Source organism: the organism of the source record quoted next, unplaced genomic scaffold (assembly GCF_019419815.1).
Source record: "Pyrus x bretschneideri cultivar Hongxiangsu unplaced genomic scaffold, Pyrus_bretschneideri_v1 Contig79, whole genome shotgun sequence".
Lineage (NCBI taxonomy): Eukaryota > Viridiplantae > Streptophyta > Magnoliopsida > Rosales > Rosaceae > Pyrus > Pyrus x bretschneideri.
This window is the reverse complement of record NW_025999819.1, coordinates 1,524,216-1,547,847: the sequence shown is the minus strand read 5'-3', so window position 1 is coordinate 1,547,847 and position 23,632 is coordinate 1,524,216. Positions and strand designations below refer to the sequence as shown.

The window sequence follows — 23,632 nt, the reverse complement described above, 5'->3', positions numbered from 1 at the left end:
GAAGATCAAGATGGTTCGTCATGCCCCAATCGACGATGGCACACTAAACCCACCACAACATCAGAATGGAAAGTCTGGCACCATTCAGCGGCAAGCTCATCATTCGAGGAATTATTCTTAGAAAACACAAAGGTACTTTCTACACCAGACCCACGACCTTTAAAAGATTACAAAATGAGGTGCAGTGCATTAGCCCAAACTTCAACTACAGATTGCAGTGCAACAGATCAGTTCAAACTTAAATTCATATCGCACGCTCGGCTTCCTTTCTTTCCAGGCTTCCTTACTTTTTTCCACGCAGCTTCGCTCCAAGAGCTCTTTCCAACTTGGTAATCACCTGCTGATTTGGGATCGCCTTCCCAGATTCGTACTCTTGGATCACTTGAGGCTTCTCATTGATGTTCTGAGCAAGTTGAGCCTGGGTAAGCTTCTTATCAGTTCGAGCTTGCATGATAGTTTTTTTTTTTTTTTTTCAGCTCACTTGGCACCCGTTCATGAGCAAGGTTCTCCGTTTCCTCGTGTTCAAAGTAGTGCTGCTTGAGGCAGCTTTATTTGTCCCAGTAGCAGCTTTCTTGAGGGTTTCGATCTCAGCTCCGGAGCGGCGAGCGGCGTTGACGGCTTTCTCATCTTTCTTTCAACGAACCATTCAACGACCTTCGCAATTCCCATGGCGGTAAGCAGCCTTTCAGGGGCGATTGCAAAAATAACGAAGATGATGATAATTGCTTCTGCCTCATCGAGATAGAAGACAGGCAACTGAAGGTGCTTCTCAAGCTCCTCTTCTCGCTGTCGTATGGTTGGTGGTTTGGGTCGTGTTGTACAGCAGAAATCTTCAGAGATTCCGGAAGTACGCAGTTGCATACTGAACCTATTCTTGCCAGTCGATTCACCCATTTAGGAATCGATTTTCCAGTGAGCTTGCGACAAATATCCCTGCAGAAATGGTTGCAGTTCTTGACAATTAGGTGATATGTATCACCATTATAGCTCAAAGACTGGTGCTCCATAAACTCTCGAACCTGAGTAGGGTCCAAGCATGTTGTTCCGATTAAAATAGACTTCCTGAACTTGAACCCTGGGCATTGGCGAGGTTCAACCTCAAAAACGCCACTTGTAGGGTAGTCATGTGCTCCGAATGCATATTCTACACCATGAACTTCAACACCAGAGTGAAAAATTCCAAAGCCTGCCTAATAGGCATATCCATTCATGGGAGTCAAATCATATACATTGAGATAAACTGGTGCTTTTCCTGATTCAGCGCTATCAGACTTTGATTTGGGAAATATACAAAAACGTCCCGCTGATTTCGTCTTCAATTGAAGCGGGGAAATGGATCTCCATCTCTTTAACTCAAATTTCATGTTTCCTTACTAAGTATAACCAGAATGCACTCAATGCTTGCCTCCGGCCGATTCGCAGAGGAGAGCCATTGGAGCCCAGCAAAACCCAACCTCCTTGAACTCTAAACAGCTGCGTTTCTGTATTTCCCTTGACGACGACAACAGGGGTCTTGGAGTGGAGCTCGCAGACTCTGTGCCGCCGATGATATTCCTGACAACGGCTGAGGTCCGCCCTGCAACCGTCGACCAAGCATAGAACTTTCAGATGATCACTTCCATTGTTACTGCCATTAATCCTTCTCGACGATGAGAGCTTTATTGGATCCTCCTGCAATTTCTTGAAATCCAATCCTAGAGATTCAGCTGGTCGATTCTTCATCTGGGGTTGACGAAGATTTTCCTGGGTAGAATGGGACATCAGGCCCATCAATAATCTCAACGGCAACAACACCGGCCCACTGATAAAAGTCAGCTTAAGAGAGAATAGGGAACTGTTGCTTGATGGGTTTGGGCTCGATGACGAACCTGTTCGTCTGTAGTTTCTTCTGCTGCTGTGGCTGCTCTTTTTGTTTTGTTTTTTTTTTTTTTGTTTTTTGTTTTTTTTTTTTTTTTTTTTGTTTTTTTTTTGTTTATATATATATATATATTTTTTAAAAAAAAAGAAGAAGAAACTGTAATATATATATATATATATATATATATATATATTTTTTTTTTTTTTTTTAATAGAGAATATATATATAGTAACATATGTATTTTTTTTTTCTTTTCTTTTGTAATAAAATTGACTTTCTTTAATGAAACATTTATTTATTTATTTTGATGTGACTGTACTTGAAGTTTTGAAGTTTCAAGTTGCCTACGTACTCTTCCAAAGAAGAGATCAAGTCATAACGTAGTTCAAATGAGTGATGGTTTTGATGATGATTTTGCCGTACACAGTTTATGCTCTTGCGGGCCAGGAGCGTTTTGTTGTCACTTTTTATGCTCGTGCGGACAGTGAGCTTTTGGTGTCGTTTGCAGTTTTAACTCGTGCAGACAAGGAGCTTTTAGTGCCGTTGCAGTTTCAGCTCATGCAGACAAGGAGCTTTTGATTGTCGCCTTTTAGGCTCGTGCGAACGAGGAGCTTTGGTTGTCGCCTTTTAGGCTCGTGCGGACGAGGAGCTTTTGATTATTTGTCAAACGATCTTAGAGAGGCATTCCTTGCAATCTTTATAGCAAGGAGTCTTGACTGAGTGATTGAAGAAGTCTTTGGGGGAAGAAATCGCGCATCGTGATGGCAACGGACGATCTTTGTGTCATAACTTCATCATCCTCAACACTTTCATGTAGCTTTGAAGGTTGACGGTAGCTGCTTTGCCCCCTTTCCGATTGGTGAACTTGTGGAGGAGACCTATGTTTCTTGTGCATTTTCTTTGGAGTGACATAAGTCCATCCTTCAACTTCACTTGTCTTGACTGACATGGTTTTGGAGCATGCCCCCAGCGGTTGAGGTGAAGATTTTGAGTTCAAAGAGCCAGAAGTGACGGTGGTATAGTTTGACTTCACCACATCATTAAGATCTAGCTCGATGATCCCTTTCTGAGCCAACTTCATGATGAGATCTTTTAGCACAAAGCACTTTTCCGTCGGATGACTAATGAAGCGGTGGAATTTACAGTACCTTGGACTGTCAGTACGGTTCATATCTTCTGGCCGTTTGCACTCAGGTAGGTCGATCACCTTTTTGTCAAGCAAGTCTTTCAACATGGCAACCACGTCAGAGTCGGGGAATGGATAAGTCTTCTCCTCAAGCTCCTTCAAAGTGCGTTTACGTATCTCTTGATCACGAAAAGCTTCGGTTTGAATCGCCTTGCTTCGTGTATGGATTTTGACTGGAGTTGTGTTGACCGTCATTGCTTCCTTGGTGGGTTTCCACGACGGGTGATGCTTAACTCCATATCATGGGCGCGGGTGGCTAACTCCTCAAATGTTCGTGGTTTGATGCCTTGAAGGATGTAGTGTAGTCCCCACTGCATGCCTTGAACGCACATCTCAATGGCGGAGGTTTCAGAAAGTCGATCTTTGCAATCCAGGCTTAATGAACGCCATCTATTTATGTAGTCGATGACAGGTTCATCTCTCAACTGTTTCGTACTGGTCAGCTCTAGCATGCTTACAGTACGACGAGTGCTGTAGAAACGGTTGAGGAATTCCCTTTCTAGCTAGTCCCTACTGTTGATAGACTCAGGTTCGAGGTCAGTGTACCAGTCAAAAGCGTTACTTTTCAGCGAACGCACGAACTGTTTGACGAGGTAGTCTCCCTCTGTCCCAGCATTGTGATAGGAGCATATTCATGCGACTTAATTAGCTTGTTCTCGTGCATTTATGTTGTGTTTACTTAGCTATTTTAGTGTTTAAGGCTACTTTTGTGTATTTTCAGATTATAAGGCCAAAGTGTGCAAGAAGATGCAAATTGGAGTCTTTTGGAGCGAAAGAGGAATGAATGAGTTGAAGATTTGAAGAAATGACAAATTCCTACTCCAACAATGAATTCTTACCAAAACGAGGAATCCTACTCAAACAAGGTTTCCTACTTGAAGTAGGAAAGTTAACCCTAAGTTTCCCGTTTTGGTAACCTTTCCTAATCTAACGTCCGTATTTTCTAGCCACTTTGAAGACCTTGTAGGTACTTTAGGACACAAAACGAAGACCCTAGGCTCCTTATCCATCCTTGCCGTGCCCTTTTATTTTCTTCCCTTCCCTTGCCGTGCAAGGGAGGGCAATTTTGTCCTAGGGTTGCACTTAAAACACATGCTTTTAAACCCTAGCCGCACCTTTATATTTCTGTTTTAATTTCCTATTTTCGTAAGCCTTTGATTTAATTTTAAATAAGCTAGGGTTAGTTTTCTGAAATCATTCATTTTTCTACCACCTAAGCCGTCACTCCCCTAAAAAATCTATCCCATTCTTCTAAGCCGTGGCCCCCCCATCAAGTTTTCACCCTAATAAACAAAAAATCACTTTTGCTGCAGCACAAAAATCCCATTCATTCATATTTTTTTAATCGGCCATTCACCCTAATCACCCTTTTTTTTTCCCCATGCAGCCGCACCACCTTGATTGATTCTTATTATATTTTTCAGCCACCATATTATTTTATTCTCCATTCAGATCATGGAGCCACCTAAAACCCTAATTTAATCCCTCTTGCCGCAAGTCCCCATCCAATTGACCCGAGCTCTCTCTCATTCATCATTCATTATTTTAAACCATTCAGCCAGATATTGAAAAGGGAGCTATTAGCCGCAATTTTGGAGGCCATTCCACATCCACCCTAATTCCCTAAGCCGTGGCTATTCCCTGCATTTTCTCTCTTAATTTCCCACCTTGGGCCGTGTATCCCATCACCCAAAAACCTACAGCCGCAGCTTCCCCACCAATTCCAGCACCCATCCAACACAGCCGCACCTTTCCTCCACCCTTGCAGCCACCTTACACACCTTCCTACACCACCCCATAACCTTGCCGCACCACCAAACCTCCCAAAATCCATCCCTATACCAGAAAATCATCCAAAAACACCATTTAACCTCACTGCCGCAGCAAGGAGAAGAGGAAAGAGGACTTTAAAACGCGCAGAAATTCAAGTGGATTCGTTGGGCGTTCTAGGTGTAATCCATCCTTTGTTCTTTATGTTTAAATTCAATTTTATTTTTCTTGTTGTGAACATGAGAGGCTAAACCCCTATTTAGCTAGGGGGTGATTCGAAACCATGTTTATGCTTGCAATATGATTTGATTACGTTTGGTTGGAATTTCATGAATGGTGAATTCAATTTGTTTAACTGCTTGATCGATAACTTATTTGTGTATGTTTATTGAGAGTGCACGCTTAATTTTCATGCATGAATATGACGCTAGAATATGAGTGAGTTTCACCTAATAGTTATGAACTTATATTCACAAGTAGTGGAGGTTGCTTATAAACAATCGCGTTAAATAAATTCTTGGCATAAGTTTCATGCAATCATAGTAACGAATGCCTCGTCAACACTTATAGTTTTCATGATGCTTAATGATTCTTGCTTGTATCTCTATTATGCAATTCATGTAGGGAACTTGTGGGGAATGCTTTGGGTTGTCGCATGCAATCATCCAATTCATTAACTTAAGGAAAACTTGACGGTTAATTTAAGCGGACCTAATTAACCCGGGGTGTTGAGTTTCATAATTTATCGAAAGACCAACCGAAAATCATCTTGTATGCAAGTGTAACATGTGTGGAGAAGAACCTTCTAGCTAGCATTCATCCCTATTTTCATCACATTCATATTTATATTCTGCCTTTAAATTACAATCTGTGTATTTAGTTTAATCTCGTCCAAAACCAATCCCCTTTACCTTAGTGTCTAATTTAGTTAGAAAGTGTCTTAGTTTGTGTTTATAAGTGTTTTGAATTCTTTGAGTCTTTTGATTTGTTTTAATATTTTATTGTTTAGTTTTACATTCTTTGAGTCTAGTTTAGTGTTTTTAACGTTTGTTTTACATTTTTGAGTCAGTTTCCAAGTGATTTAGTAATCCCTCCTAATCCCCGGTCTAGAACGATCCCTACTTGCATCTTTACTACAATTGTCACAAGAGGGTTTTAATTTGTGTGCTTAATTAGTCAGCATCACATTGTTGCAAGTTTCAATGAAATGGGCGACATGTTGCTTCGGGTTGCCTTTTCCATCGAACTGCATGAATTTTGGGGGCTGATAACCCCTTGGCATCTTCAAAGCATCAATCTTCTTGGAGTAAGGCTTTGAGTAAAGTACGGAGTCATGCGAGCTTCCTTCGTACTGTGTTTTAACAGTGCTTGCGATCATCTCCTGTAGCTGCTGGATAGAGAGAGATCTCATGAATGCCGTTGCTTGATCTAGCTTCGGCTTCTCTTCAACTTTCCCCGCTGATGGCTCCTCTTCTTCGTCGCCTTCTTTCTTTATTAGGCCAACACTTAGGTCGACTTTCACGTCGGGCAGTGCATCTAGTTAGTTGACGAGTGCGGCAATCTGCAAGTCCTTCTCTTCCACAGTCCGTGTGAGCCTTGCGATTGCTTCATTCATCTGAGCTAGCTGCTCCTCGATTGAAGTTGCTCCAGTGGTCATGACTTGCATGGTTGTACTGCCGCTCGGATCAGCGTCGAAGAGTAGGGACTCTGAGTATTTCTTCGGGCTTTCGTCTTCTTTACCTTCTTGAACCGTGATGTAGAAAACATCTTGGATCTCCTTTTCAGTGCCGTTCTCTTGGGTTTGTTGGCATGAAGATTTGCCAGTGTGGACGATGATGCGCCTCCTTACCTTCAGTGGTCCTTTTGTGTCGACCTCTAGGATTGCTTGGCGCTTCATCCTTGAAGGAATCAAGCTTCGAGCGTCGTCTTTTTCTCCTAACCCATCGAGCTTTTCTTCCTTTGGTGTTGTCTTCCTCTTTCCAAAAGGCTTACCATCATCTTCAAATCTTTCTGAAGCTAATCGTCGCAGAGGAGAGATAGCTGTGTTGCTTTGTTTCTTAGGCTTTAACAACCTTTCAAAAACAGAGCTTTGGGATGTCGGCGCATTAAGCCTCTTGAAGACAGAGGTTTGGTCTTGACCACCAATGCGATTAAGCACTGAAGTTCTGGAGCTTGAATGACTCATCCTATCGAATACCGACGTCCAAGGGGAGGGTTTAGGCTCTTCTTGGTCTTGTTCAATGCTCACGCTGATGTGTTGAGCGCTAGCTTTCTTCACTTTGCTTGAAATCTTCACGGGTGCATTTGGTGTGAAGCCAAGTCCAGCTTTGTTGTTGTCAACTCCATAATCATGCTACTTCAACTTCTTTTGAGTCTCGGTGAGGTCGCGATCTTTGTCGTTGACGGTGTTTGAAACCTTCTTTCCAAGATTTGAAAAGGAAGCTAAGTCATGCCTAGCCTTTGACATGAGTTCGTAGGCATTTGGGTTGAAGCCTTCTTCGGTCCTCTTAGTTGGAAGAGAGCTTGGTTTCACTATGACACCATGTTGCGCCTCCAGACGGTTGATGAGTCCGGCGGTTTGCAAGTTTTTCTCCTCTGCAGTCTTTATCAGCCTTGCAATTGTTTCCTTCATCTGAACCAGCTGTTTTTCAATGGAGGTAGTGCCGATAGTCATGATTGTTCTTTGTTTGAAGCCATGGACTGTGCTTGAATATCTTGAACGGAGACAGAGATGAGAGGTAGAGATTGTCCCACTGGGCGTGCCAAATTTGTAAACACGAAAAATTCCTGAAACAAGAGACAAGAATTCGTGTACAAAATATATTTTTTGTGTTTAATGATTTTGGGGTTACAATCTCTTTGTAATTTGATCCTCTGATTCTATCTTCGTAGGGTGTAGGTTTGTAGATGAGCTGTTGATCCAAAGGGCCGTCGGGGCTTGATCTTAGGGATGAACAGTTGATGAACGGATCTTCGAGGGCTTTTGGGCTTGATCTTGAAGACTGGGTGTATGGATTTCTTCAAGGGCTTTTGGGCTTGATCTTGAAGGTTGATGGATGAGCGGATCTTCAAGGGCTTTTGGGCTTAATCTTGAAGAACGATTGGATGTGTGGATTTGTTGAGGTTGTTGATCCAAAGGGCCGTTAGGGCTTGATCTTAGGACGAACGGATGATGAACGCTTTCTTCAAGGGGCCGTCGGGGCTTGATCATAAGTTGGCGGAAGTTCTTCAAGGGCCGTTGGGGCTTGACCTTGAAGGAGGGTTTGACGAAGAACGAAGAGTGTTTTCTTGATCCTTCGGGATTTGCTTGAGAGCTTTAGAGTTTCAAGGTTTCAAGGTTTTGGTGTGATGTAAATTCCCTTCTTTCTTTCTCTTCCTCCTTCTTCCTCCTCAAATGAATGTCTTGGCTTCCTATTTATAGAATTCCAAAACTTGATTTTTGGATTTAAATAATCAGATGAAATAAATCATTTCTACCAGGTATTGACACGTGTCCTATTTGATGACTTTTCCAATTTATTTCGATTTTTCGTTGAGTCACACGCTACATGTAAAATTTATGTGACACGTGAGTGTTGAAATTTTAATTATTGGTCAACATTCATTTCACCGAAATTTTGATGTCTACAACTATGTGCAAAAATGCAATGCGACAAGTATGATGGGTTATGTAATGTGTTTCATTGGAAGGTAAGCTGTTCAGACTTCTATATCTCATATTGTAAAATTTGATCTTGAGTGTATGATTGATCTATGATACAATCTAGAACTAACAGACAAATCAGACTAGTTATAAATCTTATGAGTCCATTCTATATATGTGACATTTATCAGATTATTAAATGTTACACGACATTTGACTCTTTTATAAGATCTTTGACTCTTCTCTTCAGTGCATGACTATAAATCTGTAAACTGATTCATAATAAGATAAATACAGATTATTTTTCAGATTGAGAAATACAGAGACACACCGGCATATATATTAAGCTTTCTGCATGAGAGTCATATTGTATTGTCAAAGGAATTAGCACATGACTACATGAGTATTTGACATTCAGTGTTCTATTTTTGTTATATTTTATTGGTTAGAATGAAGGCATGTTTGCTTGACTACGATATGCTTTGTAAATGGTTGTGAAAAGTTATAGGACGTGAACCTGTTTATATTTTTTATTAGTTTTCTTTTTTCACCTTTGATTTATATATCTTGTTACTCTTTAAGTCAATGCTCATAGCTACACTGTTTTTTGTTTGCGAGGTCTTTCTTTTGAAAGTGGACATGTAATCTGAAGATGAAAAGGTTGTATTCAGAATGTTTTGATGGGGTAATCCTTGCCAACTGCAAAATTTTAGTGTCCAAGAGATATTCTAATTGTTTGCATACTCTGGTGGTTTCACAAAAGTACCTCGCTAAATTCTCCTTAAAAAATATAATTCTCTTGTTCTCATTTTACTCTTCGACTTCTGGTAACCTTGGTGTAGTTCTTGTCTACGTACTCACTATTCAATCATGCTACCATTATGATACATGGATGGCTAAGTACTCTTCCATAAACTATCGTGATAGTTTGTTGAAATTAAGAGTACAAAGCCTCACCTACATTTGGTTTAATGTACACAAGCTTATTACTATGTAGGAATAACATGGCAAATTTGTTTTAGGAAATATTGCTTTGCTTCCGCTTTCATCAGTGTTTATTCTTAGTCAGCTGTTAATGCTACACTTCTATCACGTAATGATAACAAATCCTGTGATGTGTATCTTTATTACAATTTTTTTTAGTTTTTGAAATGATTTAGGGTTTGTTGTTGTTGTTGTTGTTGTATCTTTATTGCAAGTAGCTGTTACGTTTTGTTCAGCATTGTTGTTCTCCAAGCACTTTACGCCTTCTATGACATGTTGTACCTACTCATTTTATTTTGTTTACCTTGTGTATTTTTTTTCTCTGCTCTCGTATGGCCAGGTTGCCTTGCCATCTTGACAAGGGCCACAAGGGTGCTGTTTGTGCTCTCTTCTCTTGACCTGTGAAATGGAAACCCAACCAATCTTAGTAGAAAATTTCTCACAAGATTACTCGAAACTCCAAAAACAACAAATATTGCTCACCGAAAATTCGCTCGAATGCAGGGTTTGAGCTAAAAGTCATGCAACGTAAGGATCTTATTTTTCCATACTGGTTAGTTAGATATGGACGACTTAAGTACATCTCACTCATTGGCTATTATGCGTCTCGTTCGTTATTTAGCTATTGATGTGCGTGATTACTTCATGTTGACCCAATAGAGCTCATGTTGTCGACGAGTTTTATGGTAAAAGCTGATATGTAGGTGAAGGGAAATTATGAGATGTATAGTGGGATTTCCAATGACTAGCATGCATATACGATTCTAAATTTATATACATAAGCAACAGAAGCATATTATCACATATTATCAAAGCTATAGTCATGCAAATCCCCTTCAAGAAGTATAAGTTCATACATGCTGCATCAAACAAAGTACTGAAGAACAAAGTGAAGGTTGAGTTTTATACCTCTTGATCTAGACTTTAGACCAAGGATGGACCACCTCCAAGCTCTTTGTTCCTGGAACTCCTTGAGTCTAGCCTCCCTCCTTGTTTCCTCCACCTTGATAGATTTGGAGCTCCTTTGATTCTCCTCTAGTCTCCAAAGTAGAAGACCTCTAAAGATCCACACCCACTAGTGTAGTGAGATGGATGTTGGAATAACCAAAAAGGGAAGAGATGATTAGCTATATTCCCCTTGGGTGGCCGGCTACGTATGTGTGTAGAGAGAGAGACTTGTTTTTCTCTTGTTGAAAAGTTCACACAAAAAACCTAATGAAACTATTTCATTAAACTCCCTTTATAAAGGTAAAAGAAGTAAGTCGGCTAATTGACTCTCTCTCTGTTCTTTCCTCATCTTTGGCCGGCCCCTTAGTGTTGATTTGGGCTTTAGGTTTTTATTATTTCAAGTCATCGTATGCTTGAATAAAAAGCCCAATGGGCCCGAATGAACCCGAACTTTTCTTTAAGCCCAAAACGATCTTTCATCGCTTCTATGATTTCTTTAGACTTTCTAATTAATCATAACACTTAATTAATCCAATTAATTAATTCCATCATCCTTTAGTTGTCTCACCGCAAGAGTGTATCGGTGTACAATCGTTTTAGGTTCTAATTAGCGAGACAGTGAGGTGATTGGTATCAATCCAATTGATTAGTATTTATCCAATCACTTAGTGAATTAAAACTTACTTTTAATTCTCCTTCTTCTTTGATGATTATTTTGTTGGAAATGTGCCCAAAAACCAATCATATGATGATACTTTACGGACATTTCATATGTTAAAGTAATCTACTTTAATATAAAGGGTAAAGATTATTGTTTTAAGTCGTCTCATATAAATGTTATATGCTTAAACAATAAGTCCAAGGAATATGCAACTGGGAGAATGTGATTTAAAGAAGTTATACATGAGACCATTCTCTTTCGTATACATATCCTAAACGTTCCTGATCATAGGATTGCCAATTGGGCATTGACAGTCTGTTAAGATCAGTACGTGCTATGCCTTCTCTTAGGGAAAGTGACTGGTCTCGAGTCATTGGTGTGACTGACACCAAGACAAGCATGTAGGTGCTCAATAGAGAATGAGTCCATTGAACACGATCAACGAGGAGTTCTCATACTCATGTCACATGAGAACTCATGGTTGGGATAATGCAAAGTAGTCCTTTGACCTGATGCATCATAGTTGTCTTGTAGTTAGGTCCTTAATCTTTGACGATGTCAAAGTCACGCCATCAGAGGGTGTCCACGGCATAGTTGGGGTTAAGCCACTTAGCCATGGAGGCAAGTGAATGCGCAATAAGGGATCTCTAACCTTCAAACCGTTTGAGGGAGAATACTCTATGATATGATTAAGAATCTCTTGCTAGAGTATGAATGAGATTTACGAAGTCATTCCAAATCACATTCAAGGTAATCATATAAGTAAAAGAATCACATTGGATAGTAGACATGAATAAACTATCAAACCAAACAATGTGGTCAAGAGTATTGTATTAGAGAAAGACTGTATTGCATTGTAATCCTAAACTGAATAGGTTCTCCACCTCTTATGATTAGCTTGGGTAACCATGACATACTGCTAGGTGTCACTCATGGTTTGTGGAAGCCCTAAACGTGTATAATCACTAAAGGGAGAATTGAAAGTAAGTTTCAATTCACAATCGATATGAAGAGTTATAATCGCCCAATGCCTCGCTAAAAGGAACCTAATGGATCGTACACCGTGTAAGGTAGATATTGGAGAAATAACGGAGATGAGGAAGGATAATTAAATGGTTTAATTATTTATGGCAAAGATTAATTAATATGATGATTAATCAAACGAATAAGTTCATTTTAGACCTCGGGTTAGTTTTGGGCTGCAAGGCCCAATTGGACTTGAATGTCAAGTCCAATAACTCAAGCTGTATGACAACTTGAAAACACAAAGGGCTTGAAAGCCCTATAAACCCTTAAGGCCGGCCATATAGAGAAAGGGTAGTGAACTTGCTTTAATTGCAAGTTTTCCACTACATTGTGAGGTGGTATAAAGGCAACTTTATAGCCATTTCATCCTTAGGGTTTCTTTTGGAGAAAAAAATGAGAACACAAGCTCCCTTTTCTCTCTAAGAGGCCGGCCACCCTAGGAAGGTGTTAATAGCATCTAAATCTTCCTAGGTCACTCATCTCCTCATCAAAGCTCTACTTGGTGTGGAAAAGTTAGAGGTTCTCTATTTTGGGAACTTGGAGAATCCTTTCAACCATCCTCCTCCAAGAAATCCATGGTGCTAAGAAGTAAGGAACGAAGGCCCTCTCCTTGGGTGATTAGCCTTTGCTTATGCAAAGAGGAATCAATAAAGGTATAAGATTTCTCAACTGACTTTGTTCTTGAGTTGAGTCTTGATTCACCCAACTACTAGGCTTTGAATTTCATGGGTAAAGTTTTGTTTTTGAGTGCATACAAGCATGATTCCGCCTTTAATTATTAATGGCATGCATAGATGTTGCTCAAATGAACTTGTTTTCACAAATATTTCCTTCAAGTGGTATCAAGAGCCTAGGTCTAGTAGTTGGTGAATCCTTTTGGGTTTTGTAGTTCATAGTCTTTGATTTGAATGTTGTAATTGTTGCAAGCTTTATTCTTGCTTCTTTGAATGTAAATTTTGCTAGAAAATTTGCCATCTCAAATGTTCTAGATGTAGTTCATATGAGCATGAATTTTGGAGCTAAAATTTGGTGCCATGTTTTTTGAGGAAATTCGGCCAAATCCAAAGGGTGGATTTTGGGGTTCATGTTTGTCTTGTTAAAAGTGTTTTAAAGTGACTTTTGGAACCCCTAAGTACCCTAGTATGGTAATATGTTATTTCCCTTAAGTTTGAGTGTTTTTGGGGTGTCTTTGGGTGAAAAATGTTCATGGAGCTCTTATGGGTTTTCATGGATGTTCTTCATTGTTCTTGATATGTTCTTACTAAGAACAAAAAATTTGGTATTTTGATTCAAGGTTTTGGTTCATTACATAAAGTCCTTGTTTTGTGTTGGTTGGTGAGACTTTTCAATCACAAGACATTTTTTAAAGTGTGATTGAAAGTTGAAAATGTGTTTGAATTTTTTGTACATGATTGGTACTTCTCTTACACACCCATACCTATTTTTTTTCAACACCATACCCATCACCTTTTCAACATGTTTGATTTTGTACATGATTGGTACTTCTCTTACACACCCATACCTTTTTTTTTTCAACACCATACCCATCACCTTTTCAACATGTTTGATTTTAAGGCTTTGTTTTTCATCAAAAACCACTCCCTCACACTACCATGACTGCCCACTCCTTCAAAGGGAGTACTTTTGGGGCTTTTATGCAATTACATAAAGTTTTGATACTTTTGTGTATTTGTACTTTGACCCGAAAGTTTACATTTTTACGTAAAGGCCCAAAATCACTACAGGACAAATTGTTTCGCTCCTTTAATGAAGTTTTTGCATTTGATGAAATTTTTGGGTTCTAGTTGTAATTATATGAAGTAGCGGACTTTTGTGTTTTTACAAAGTGGCCTCAAAAGTTTGTGTTTTGCAATATAACCCAATGGTTGAGGTTATTGCTTTTTGGCCCAAATTAGTTGAGAACAAAATAGTTTTGTATCTTTAAATGAGAATTGGATTTTCATTTCATTTCGCTCCATCTAAATCAAATCTATGGATACAAAAACCAAATGACAATGTTGCATTCAAGTTTAATTAGTTAAAGCGTTAATTAGTTAAAGAAAGGGTGATTATGAACCTAAGCCTACAATAATTGAACTATGTGAAAAGCCGTCTCTCAAATTTTTTTGAACCATGGGAATGTGTAGATTAGATTTTGGTTGTAATTTGATATGATCAAATGTTGTAAAAGAGCATAAGCTCTTCTTTACTTTAAAGTACTTTGTTTTGATCAAGTACTTTGTTTTGATCAAATGTTTTTAAAGTACTTTGTTTTGATCAAATTTTTTTAAAGTACTTTGTTTTGATCAAATGTTGTAAAAGAACATAAACAACATGTTAGATAAGTCTAATAAAGAGGACAACACTTTAAGTGTCATAATTCCTTCGCTTACAAATCGTTGTATGAACAAATAAGAGTTGCTTTGAACAACCCTTAGTTGATGCAAACACTAGTGCTTGTTTCTTTGTTACATGAACAAGGAACTTGAGAAGTAAGTGATAGGAGCATATTTATGCGACTTAAATGGCTTGTTCTCGTACATTTACGTTATGTTTCTTTAGTTATTTTAGTTCTTTATGCTTCTTTTGTGTGTTTTCAGGTTCTAAAGGCAAAGTATGCAAAAGGATGCCTTTTGGAGCCTTTTGGAGCAAATTAGAGATTGGAATGGATATCATATGCTTGGAGCCAAAAGGATGGACGAAATTGAAGACTTGAAGTAGGAAAGTTAAATCCTAAAAAGACCTCATGTTTGAGCATCATTGAAAACTCCTACGCATTTTAGAACACAAAAACAACATTCCTAGCAACCTTAGGACATTGTCGTGTGTTTCCTTGTGTCTCCCTTCCTTGCCATGCAAGGAAGGGCTTTGTTCCCTATTTTAAATACTTAAACACTACCACTTATCATTCACCACATATCATTCACCACTTATCATATCATACATTCAATTATCACTTATCACTTATCACTCATAATCACCTACAACATCCACCTACTTCACCTACAACATCCACCTACTCACCTACAACATCCACCTACTTCACCTACAACATCCACCTACTCACCTACAACATCCACCTACTTCACCTACAACATCCACCTACTTCACCTACAAATGACATAGCCATATGTTCCCTCCACTACTCCTATAAATACCCTTGCATTCATTCATTCAAATCTAATCTCATTCACAACACAACACCCCTAAAACACTTCCATTATTCCCTAGCCGTGAGCTTCCCATCTTCCCCTTAGAATCCAAACCGTGAGTCCCCCTTCCACCATTCCTCATCCATTTCCATAATTCCCCAAACCTCACCTTAGACCTTGTGCTACAACAATGAGGAAGATAAGAGGGCCTAAACGTTCATACAATTCAAGTTTGAGTTGTTGGAATGTTTAGGTGTTTCTTTGATTTCAATGTTTAAATTCAATTTTCTTTGTTTTGTAATGGAAGAGAAGGGTGCCTAAACGTTCATACAATTCAAGTTTGAGTTGTTGGAATGTTTAGGTGTTTCTTTGATTTCAAAGTTATGAGGAACTAAACCCCCTTTAGCTAGGGGGTGATTCGAAACTATGTTTATATTTGCAATATGAATTGATTAACTTTCGTTGGAATTTCATAAGTTGTGGATTCAATTTGTTTAACCGTTTGATTGATAATTTATTTATGAATGTTTATTAAGAATGCGCGCTTAATTTTCATGCATAAATATGACGCTAGAATATAAGTGAATTTCACCTAATCGTTATGAACTTATATTCACAAGTAGTGGAGGTTGCTTATAAACAATCGCGTTAAATGAATTCTTGGCACTAGTTTCATGCGTATTCCATAGTAACGAAGGCCTCGTCAACACTTATAGTTTTCATAATGCTTAATGATCTTTGATTGTATCTTTATTGTGCTGTTCACGTAAAAGACTTTTGGAGAATGTTGTGAATTGCGTTGCGCAAACCCATCCAATTCATTAACTTAAGGAAAACTTGACGGTTAATTTAAGCGGACCTAATTAACCCGGAGTGTTGAGTTTCATAATTTATCGAAAGACCAATTGGAAATCATTTTATTATGCAAGTGTAACATATGTGGAGATGAACCCCTTAGCTAGCATTCATCCATATTTTCATCATATTCATATTTACATTCTGCTTTAATTACAATTTGTTTATTTAGTTTAATTTCGTTCAAAACTCAATCCCCCTTTACTTTCTTATTCTTTAGTGCTTAGAATCTGTTTAGTTTATGTTTTAAAGCATTTTGAGTTTTTGGTTTGTCTTAGTGTTTTAAACTTTAGTTTTGCATTCTTTGAGTCTAGGATAGCGTTTTATATTGTTTTTACGTTTTTGTGTCAGTTTCCAAGAGATTTGCAATCCCTCCTAATCCCCGGTCCAGAACGATCCCTACTTGCATACTTACTACAATTGACAAAAAGAGGGTTTAATTTGTGTGCGTATAAATCTCGCATCAGTAAGCACATGGGCATGGACACTTTATGTGCCATGATTCTTCACTTACAAGTTGTTGTATGAAGAAATGAGAGTTGCCTTGAACAACTCTTGAATGTTTGTAATCTTGTTTAGAACAAGATGGTTGGTTGACAAAAATAGTCCATCAATATGGACTTTATGATGATTTTGAATCATTGAGCGTTGAAGTGTTAAACCACTTCACAAGACGGAAACTAGGCTAGGACTTCACCTTTGTGTCCTTATCCAAATGGTTCACTAAATTTATTGTAAACTATATAGTGAACAATAAACACACTCTCTCCAAATTGTTCGATGTGTATAACACAATTGAAATAAGTTTCAAGAGAGACAGTGCGAGTTTAGGGACCATGAATATTGTAGTTATTAGAGAAGTCAAATGAAGCAGGTGAAAAATTCCAAGGGAACAAACTTTCTTTATGAAAAGATGGACAATGGAAGCTGTATTTGCAAGAAATGTCTTGCAAGTGTCAGGAACACACCTTTCGAAGGTGTTGTAAAATGTTCTTGAATAGTTCAAAATAGTTGGTTCTACTTGAATGTTTGCTTCCGTATTAGTAACTATGTTTTACAATCGTTGTGAAAGTGTGGCTAATAAGAAGTAGAAGATTAATGAGAGAAGATAAAGTACTTCACATTCGGAACGTGAATCAAATATAGATCTTTGCGAAAGCAGATAGTACTTACTTCCTCATATGAACTACCAAAGAAATTGGAAAACCAAAGATTATCTTTACATTCCAATTTGAATAAGGAACTTAATTCTGTCACTATAAGAGATGGATGAATGTTCTGTTTGACAAAACATTGTTCTTTATTAAAGAATGATTGGATTATTGTAATCTAATTGATTGTCTCTATAGTAGAGATGATGTGGTAGTGTTAACTGTTTAGAATATAACGTTGCTTTAAACCCAAAAGGTTGCAAGATAGTGACTAATCCCACTGAGTTATGACACCTATAAAACATAAATTACAAGTTGGTCATAAATGGATGCTTTGGATCATTAGATCTGGATCCAATGCCTTCTTGTTAAAACTGTATAGAGGCGAAATGATCGAATCTTTATTATTTTAGAAAGAATAAAGAATCACAAAGTTGTTGAGGTTAATTCACTTAGATGTTAGTGGCACTTGTCCACAACATAATACTACTCATGTTGTATGACATTCACCGAAGATCACTCTCGGTTGGACTATCATTTATTTTGAATAAACACAAGTCCGAATACTTTGCAAAAGGTTTCAAAGAATTCAAGAATGTAAGTTGATGCGTAAGACGTCTAAAATATTTATCTCCTTAGATTTGATCCAAGGAAAAATAACACTTTAGAAAAGTTTCCTTGAAAGATATCAAGGAAAGTAGCATCATAAGATAATGGATTTCTCCATTGGAAGAATAACGAACTCGAATAAGATTTAGTTCGTTGGATGTTATCAATTACCCATATATAGGATATATACTTCTAAGATAATATGAATGTCAATTAGAAGATCTTCCAAAATTTTCATGACTCCATAGGATGTAGTTGGAAAGAAAGACAAGTCTTAATCGTGTTAAGATTTGAGGTTGTGTGCTAATAAGAAATATTTGTTTGAGAACAATTTTGTGGGATATCCTTAAATTAACCTTTGGATATCACTTCTATAAATCAACTAACAAATGTTGTTTGTTGGGTAGTTCATTGTAATCCTACACTAGGATTTGCCTAAGATAGAGCAAATGAACAAGAGATAGAGCTCAAAGAATGGGTTCTTTGAGAGACAAGATGATAATCAACAAATATAACAGCCGAGTTCCTACGCCATAAGCTCCAAGGTAGTCGAGAAGGAATTATAAATTGTCTCAGTTGAATGATTTGAACTTTATGACTATGTCATAGAGTTACACCTCATAATTCGAAAGAAATAAGAATGAAAATCCGTATGACTACATTGAGTGTATATATGGAATATACTCAAGGAAATGGTATAGTACCATTTGACCCGAAATAATGAAACCTACATAGCTAAATGGTAGCTTAAGGTGACTACAATCAACGAGATTGGTTAACTTGGATGAAACCATCTTTGATGTACTCATGCTTTCAATTAATTCGAAGATTGCTAGCTACAACTAAATAGTGATTCAATGTTTGGACATAATATGGGTTTCCGAAACCCTTATCAAGATAGTCTTGATAATGTATGTCTAAAATTTGGAATCACAAGACATGTAAGTTGTAGAGATCCATCCATAATGAATCTTAGCAAGCTAGTGGGAGCCATAAGTGTCTTATGAGAGAAAGATCAATCGTTTGATTTCTCATAAAGATGTAAATCAATCTTTTGTTTACTAGGTTTACAAAAGATTAGTGGGAGCTAATCACATTCCTAAATTTGAACATATATATGATATATTAATTTTAGGAATTCTTCTTCATTAAAGTTATGAATTTAAACATTCTATAACGATATAATGTATATGGGAGACATAGTCTATATACATGGGATGGAAATCTATAATGATAGATTTCAGGATATAATTGGATAATATCAAGCCCTAATAATAGACAAAATATGCTAGGAAGTTTCTCATATGATGATAAACTTCAATCAGAAGGACAAGTCTTGTGAGACTAGGAAGTTGCTCTTCTCAAAGGGAACGTACCCTTTGTGCATACGCAGAAAGGTGATTTACGTATTTCATGTTGTATGAATAACATTGATATAAGTTGTGCCAAGATCAGTACAAGATGATATTAGTGCAAGCTCAGGATCAGAACCATGGCAACTGTCAAGTGAGTCCTTAAGTATTTAAGAAATACTAAGGGTTACATTCCTCAAGAAGGAGGAAAAATTAGAGTAATGCAATGGAAGCATAAGTGTATTAGATTATGAATCTAATATCGTATCCATCATTGGATGTATCTTCATTTTGAATGAAAAGATAATTAGATATCTCTTTATTATGACTAAAGAGATATTTGGGTGAAAACATTAAAAGTAATGACTTTAGTGTGTTCCATCATGCATGCAAAATATATCGCCATATAGAAGCTTACAACAATGTTGTTTGGATGGGAAAGTTCATTTATGAACTCTCTATTCGATTCCAACTAGAAAGTGTCTTTAGTGTACCGACACTGCGACACTAATGGGGCGATAGCTCAAGCCAGGGAATCAAGGTCTCATCAAGATCCAAACTCAAATGAGAGACTAAACCACATGATTGATAATCATGTATAATGGTGACGTCGTTATTCTCAATGTTGCTTCTATGGATAACATATAAATATCCATTGTCTAGGCCTACAACTCAGCCATTTTTGAAATAACTACAGAAGAGGTATCATCACTGATGACCAAGCTAATTGGCTCTAGTGCAAGTGGGAGATTGTGAGAAATGTGCCCTAAAACCAATCATATGATCATATTTAACGGACATTTCACATGTTAAAGTAATCTACTTTAATATTGATGTGAAAATTATGTTGACACACAAATTAAACCCTATTTGTAACAATTGTAGTATATATGCAAGTAGGGATCGTTCTAACCGGGGATTAACTAGGGATGCTAATCTACTCTAAAGTAACTTAAAAACACAAATTTAAACTTTAAAACACTTACCTAGACCTATATGACTCAAAACAACTTAAAAAGACTCAAAACAGCCCAAAACACTCAAATAGACTCAAACTAAATTCTAAAGGGTGATTTGGACGAAATTTAACTAACTTAGACTCAAAACACTAATTTGGACAGATTCAAACACTTTTCTAACTAATCTAAAACACTTAATAAAATGGGGACTTGATTTGGACGAAATTAATTAAAATGAACAGATTGTAAATTAAACAGATTAGGCACTAAACTAGGTGAATTGAATGGGAAAAAGGCTAGTTAGGGGGTCCTTCTCCACACATGCACATATGTAACATAAATTGATTTCCAAATTTTATCCCTTTTAAACCATGAATGACAATGCCCCAAATTAATTGTGAAAAGCACAAATTAACTTTCAGATTTTCCTAGTTTCATTGAATTGGATGGAATACGCATCGACAATCAAATTATTCTTATCAAATTCCCTACATGAACTGCATAATAGAGATAAAATCAAAGATCATTAAGCTTTTTGAAAACCCTAAGCATTGACTAGACATTCGTAACTATGAATTGCATGATGCTCTTGCCTCGAATTTACTTAATACAATCATGACTAGTGATTTCCACTACTTATGAATATAAGGTCATAACGATTAGGTGAAATTTCCTTATATCCTAGCATCAAATTCATGTATGAAAACTAAGTATGCATCCTTAATCAACACACAAGAACAAGTTCTTAATAAATCAATTAAGTAAATCACATTCACAATTCAAGAAACAAAATCTGGAGGAAATCAATTCATATAAAACATATGCCCATGGTTTCGAATTCACCCCTAACTAAGAAAAACTTAGTTACACATGTTCATAACAATTGAAAAGCAAATTAAAATAAACATGGAAACGAAACAAGAGAAGAAAGAACTCTGAAAGTCTCCAATGGATGTAATTTCTTGCGGCACAAGATGGTCTTTCTCCTATGGAAGCCACGTCACTCCTTCTCCCTAGGACTTGCGGCACAAAGTGTATTTTCTGAATGAATGGTGGCTGATGTGAATGGATGAATGAATTGAAGGATGAATGGCTGCCTAGGGTGTCTAAGAGGATGTAGCACAATAATAGGCAGATATATATAGCATGGCCGAAACCCTAGCAGTCAGATTTAGGGTTAAACCTAGTTGATACAAGTGTTTTTGGGCCCCTAAGTTGCGGCAAGGGTTTGGGAATTAAGTCCTAGCCCAATCAATCTCAGATATGGACTTATACAATCCAAATCCAAGAGAAAAAGGGCCAAATAAAATCAGAATCCAATCAGAAAAAGGTTTAAGAATACTCGTCCAAAATTGGGCCTTCTAGAAACTAAGTGTTTTATGGCTGATTTTGGGTGTTCTAGAAGGCATAAAAGAGAGGGAAGGTGTGGCACCCTTTTAGGGTCAGATAGGGCTTCTAAAAATTAGGTTTTTAGGTCCACTTGCAGCTAGGATTAAGGTGGAACAAGATTAGGTTAGGATAAGATAGGATAAGGTTTGGATAAGATAAGGTTGGATAAGGTTTTGGATAATGTTTCCTCTTTTCTTGCACTTTCCTTATCTTCTTTGTCATGAACTTTCCTTTTCTGATTTGTAGCATGTTTCTAACCTTTTTTTACTCCAAATTCGTCCATCCTTGGTGCTCCATATACAAGCTATCCAAAATAAGCCCAAAACTGCTCTAAAAGGCTCAAAATTGCCTTTTCTTGCCCAGTTTGTCATTAGGACCTACAAACAAACAAAAATAGCTCAAAACACTATAATAAGTAGTAATTAGCTCACTAAATGTAAGGAAATAACATAACTAAGTAGCATAAATATGCTCCTATCAAATATAAAGGGCAAAGATTATTGTTTTAAGTCATCTCATATAAAATACTCACAATCGCATTACTAGGGTATGGATGCTAAATGTCAAACCCCTAATGTGATTATTCCAAGTTATATGATTCAATTGAGTCGTATAGGAATGCCTTCCATCATTACGCTCGATACTTCGGCCGAAGATTCTCGAATCCTATCTTAGAGAATTCTTCCTCTCTTAACGAGGATTAAAGATCCCTTGTTGATCATTCACATGCCCCTGAGAATAAATCACTAACCCCAACAATGCATAGAACACATCCAAGATGAGATGTGGTCACGTCACATTATCAAATGATCAGCAACGTATCCCCAAGACAACTATGATGTCTCAGGTCAAAGGATCACTTGCATTATTCCAACCAGTAGAGTTACTTGCTTGATATGTGAGTAGACCTCCATGCAAGAACTCTCGTTTGATTGTATTCAGTGAACTCATTCCCGTAATGAGCACCTACGTACTTGTCTTAGTGTCACTACACGAATGGCTTAAGATTTTCCATCCTTCCCATTTGAAGCAGACATAGTACGTACTAGTCTATTTGGATTGTCAGTGTCCCTCTAACAATCATATGACTATGAACCTTTTTGGACATTATGGTTATGTGAAGAAGGTCTCTGTAATCTAACATCTTTAGATTACTTATTCCATCGATCCATTGTCCATGGACTCACTAATTTTGGACGTATATCGTTCATTGAGATAGTCCTAATAATTGACTTTGTCTTTTGCTGTATTAGAGCACCTACATACAGACATTGTCCTGAAAGGTTTCTTCCAAAGATTGACTATTAGGGCATAACTCCAACAATAGGAGGATCCCTCCTTTTGGTATAAACGTTCTAACTTTATCTTTCATTGCAATTTACTTATGTTCTGACATCACTTGTGTGATATGGATTTAATCTCACTGACATGCGCACTTAAAATTTTCACTTTTAGGTTTTAATTTATTCACTCTTTCCACATCACTACACTTTATGGCTTCGTCACCTTCTTGGTGTCGGCCATCACATCGCGATTCAGATGTCCAGGTGGACATTTTGGGTCTGGCTGTGTCACCCTAGAAAGTAATCACTGTTTCTAGAAATAGTGATACTAGTGTATTAAAAAAAATTTGATAATAATTTTGTTCAATTTTGACATGTAATAAATAATTCATATTATTAATTGTTAAAAAATATGATTAAATTTTAAATTATATACCTAACAAAAAAAAGAGGGGAGGAATGAGTGACATGAGAGAGAGAATAGGGAGAAATGATGGTGATGGGTGAAAGAGAAGAAAGATGATAGTGATGGGTGAAAGAGGAGAGAGAGATGATGGTGAGGCATGAAGAGAGGGGCAAAGGTGAGGTAGGATGGGAGAGAAAGAAAGGTGTAGTTTTTTTTCCTTTTTTTTTTTTTTTTGTATCATACTAAACTTTTGGGAGCTTTATATAAAGAGACAAAAACTTTCATTATATTTCAAGGAACTTCATTAGTTCTTAAACATGTGAAGGAGAGTCAAAGGCATAGACAACTAATGCCCCGCCCAAAAACTTGGAAAGAAAGTTTTAAAATACCAACCATATCC

At 37.4% G+C, this 23,632-nt stretch overlaps 1 pseudogene; it reads right to left on the bottom strand.

Moving 5' to 3' along the window:
* Positions 1–623: 623 nt before the first annotated feature.
* LOC125472982 lies at positions 624–1,485 on the bottom strand (annotated as a pseudogene).
* Positions 1,486–23,632: the final 22,147 nt, after the last annotated feature.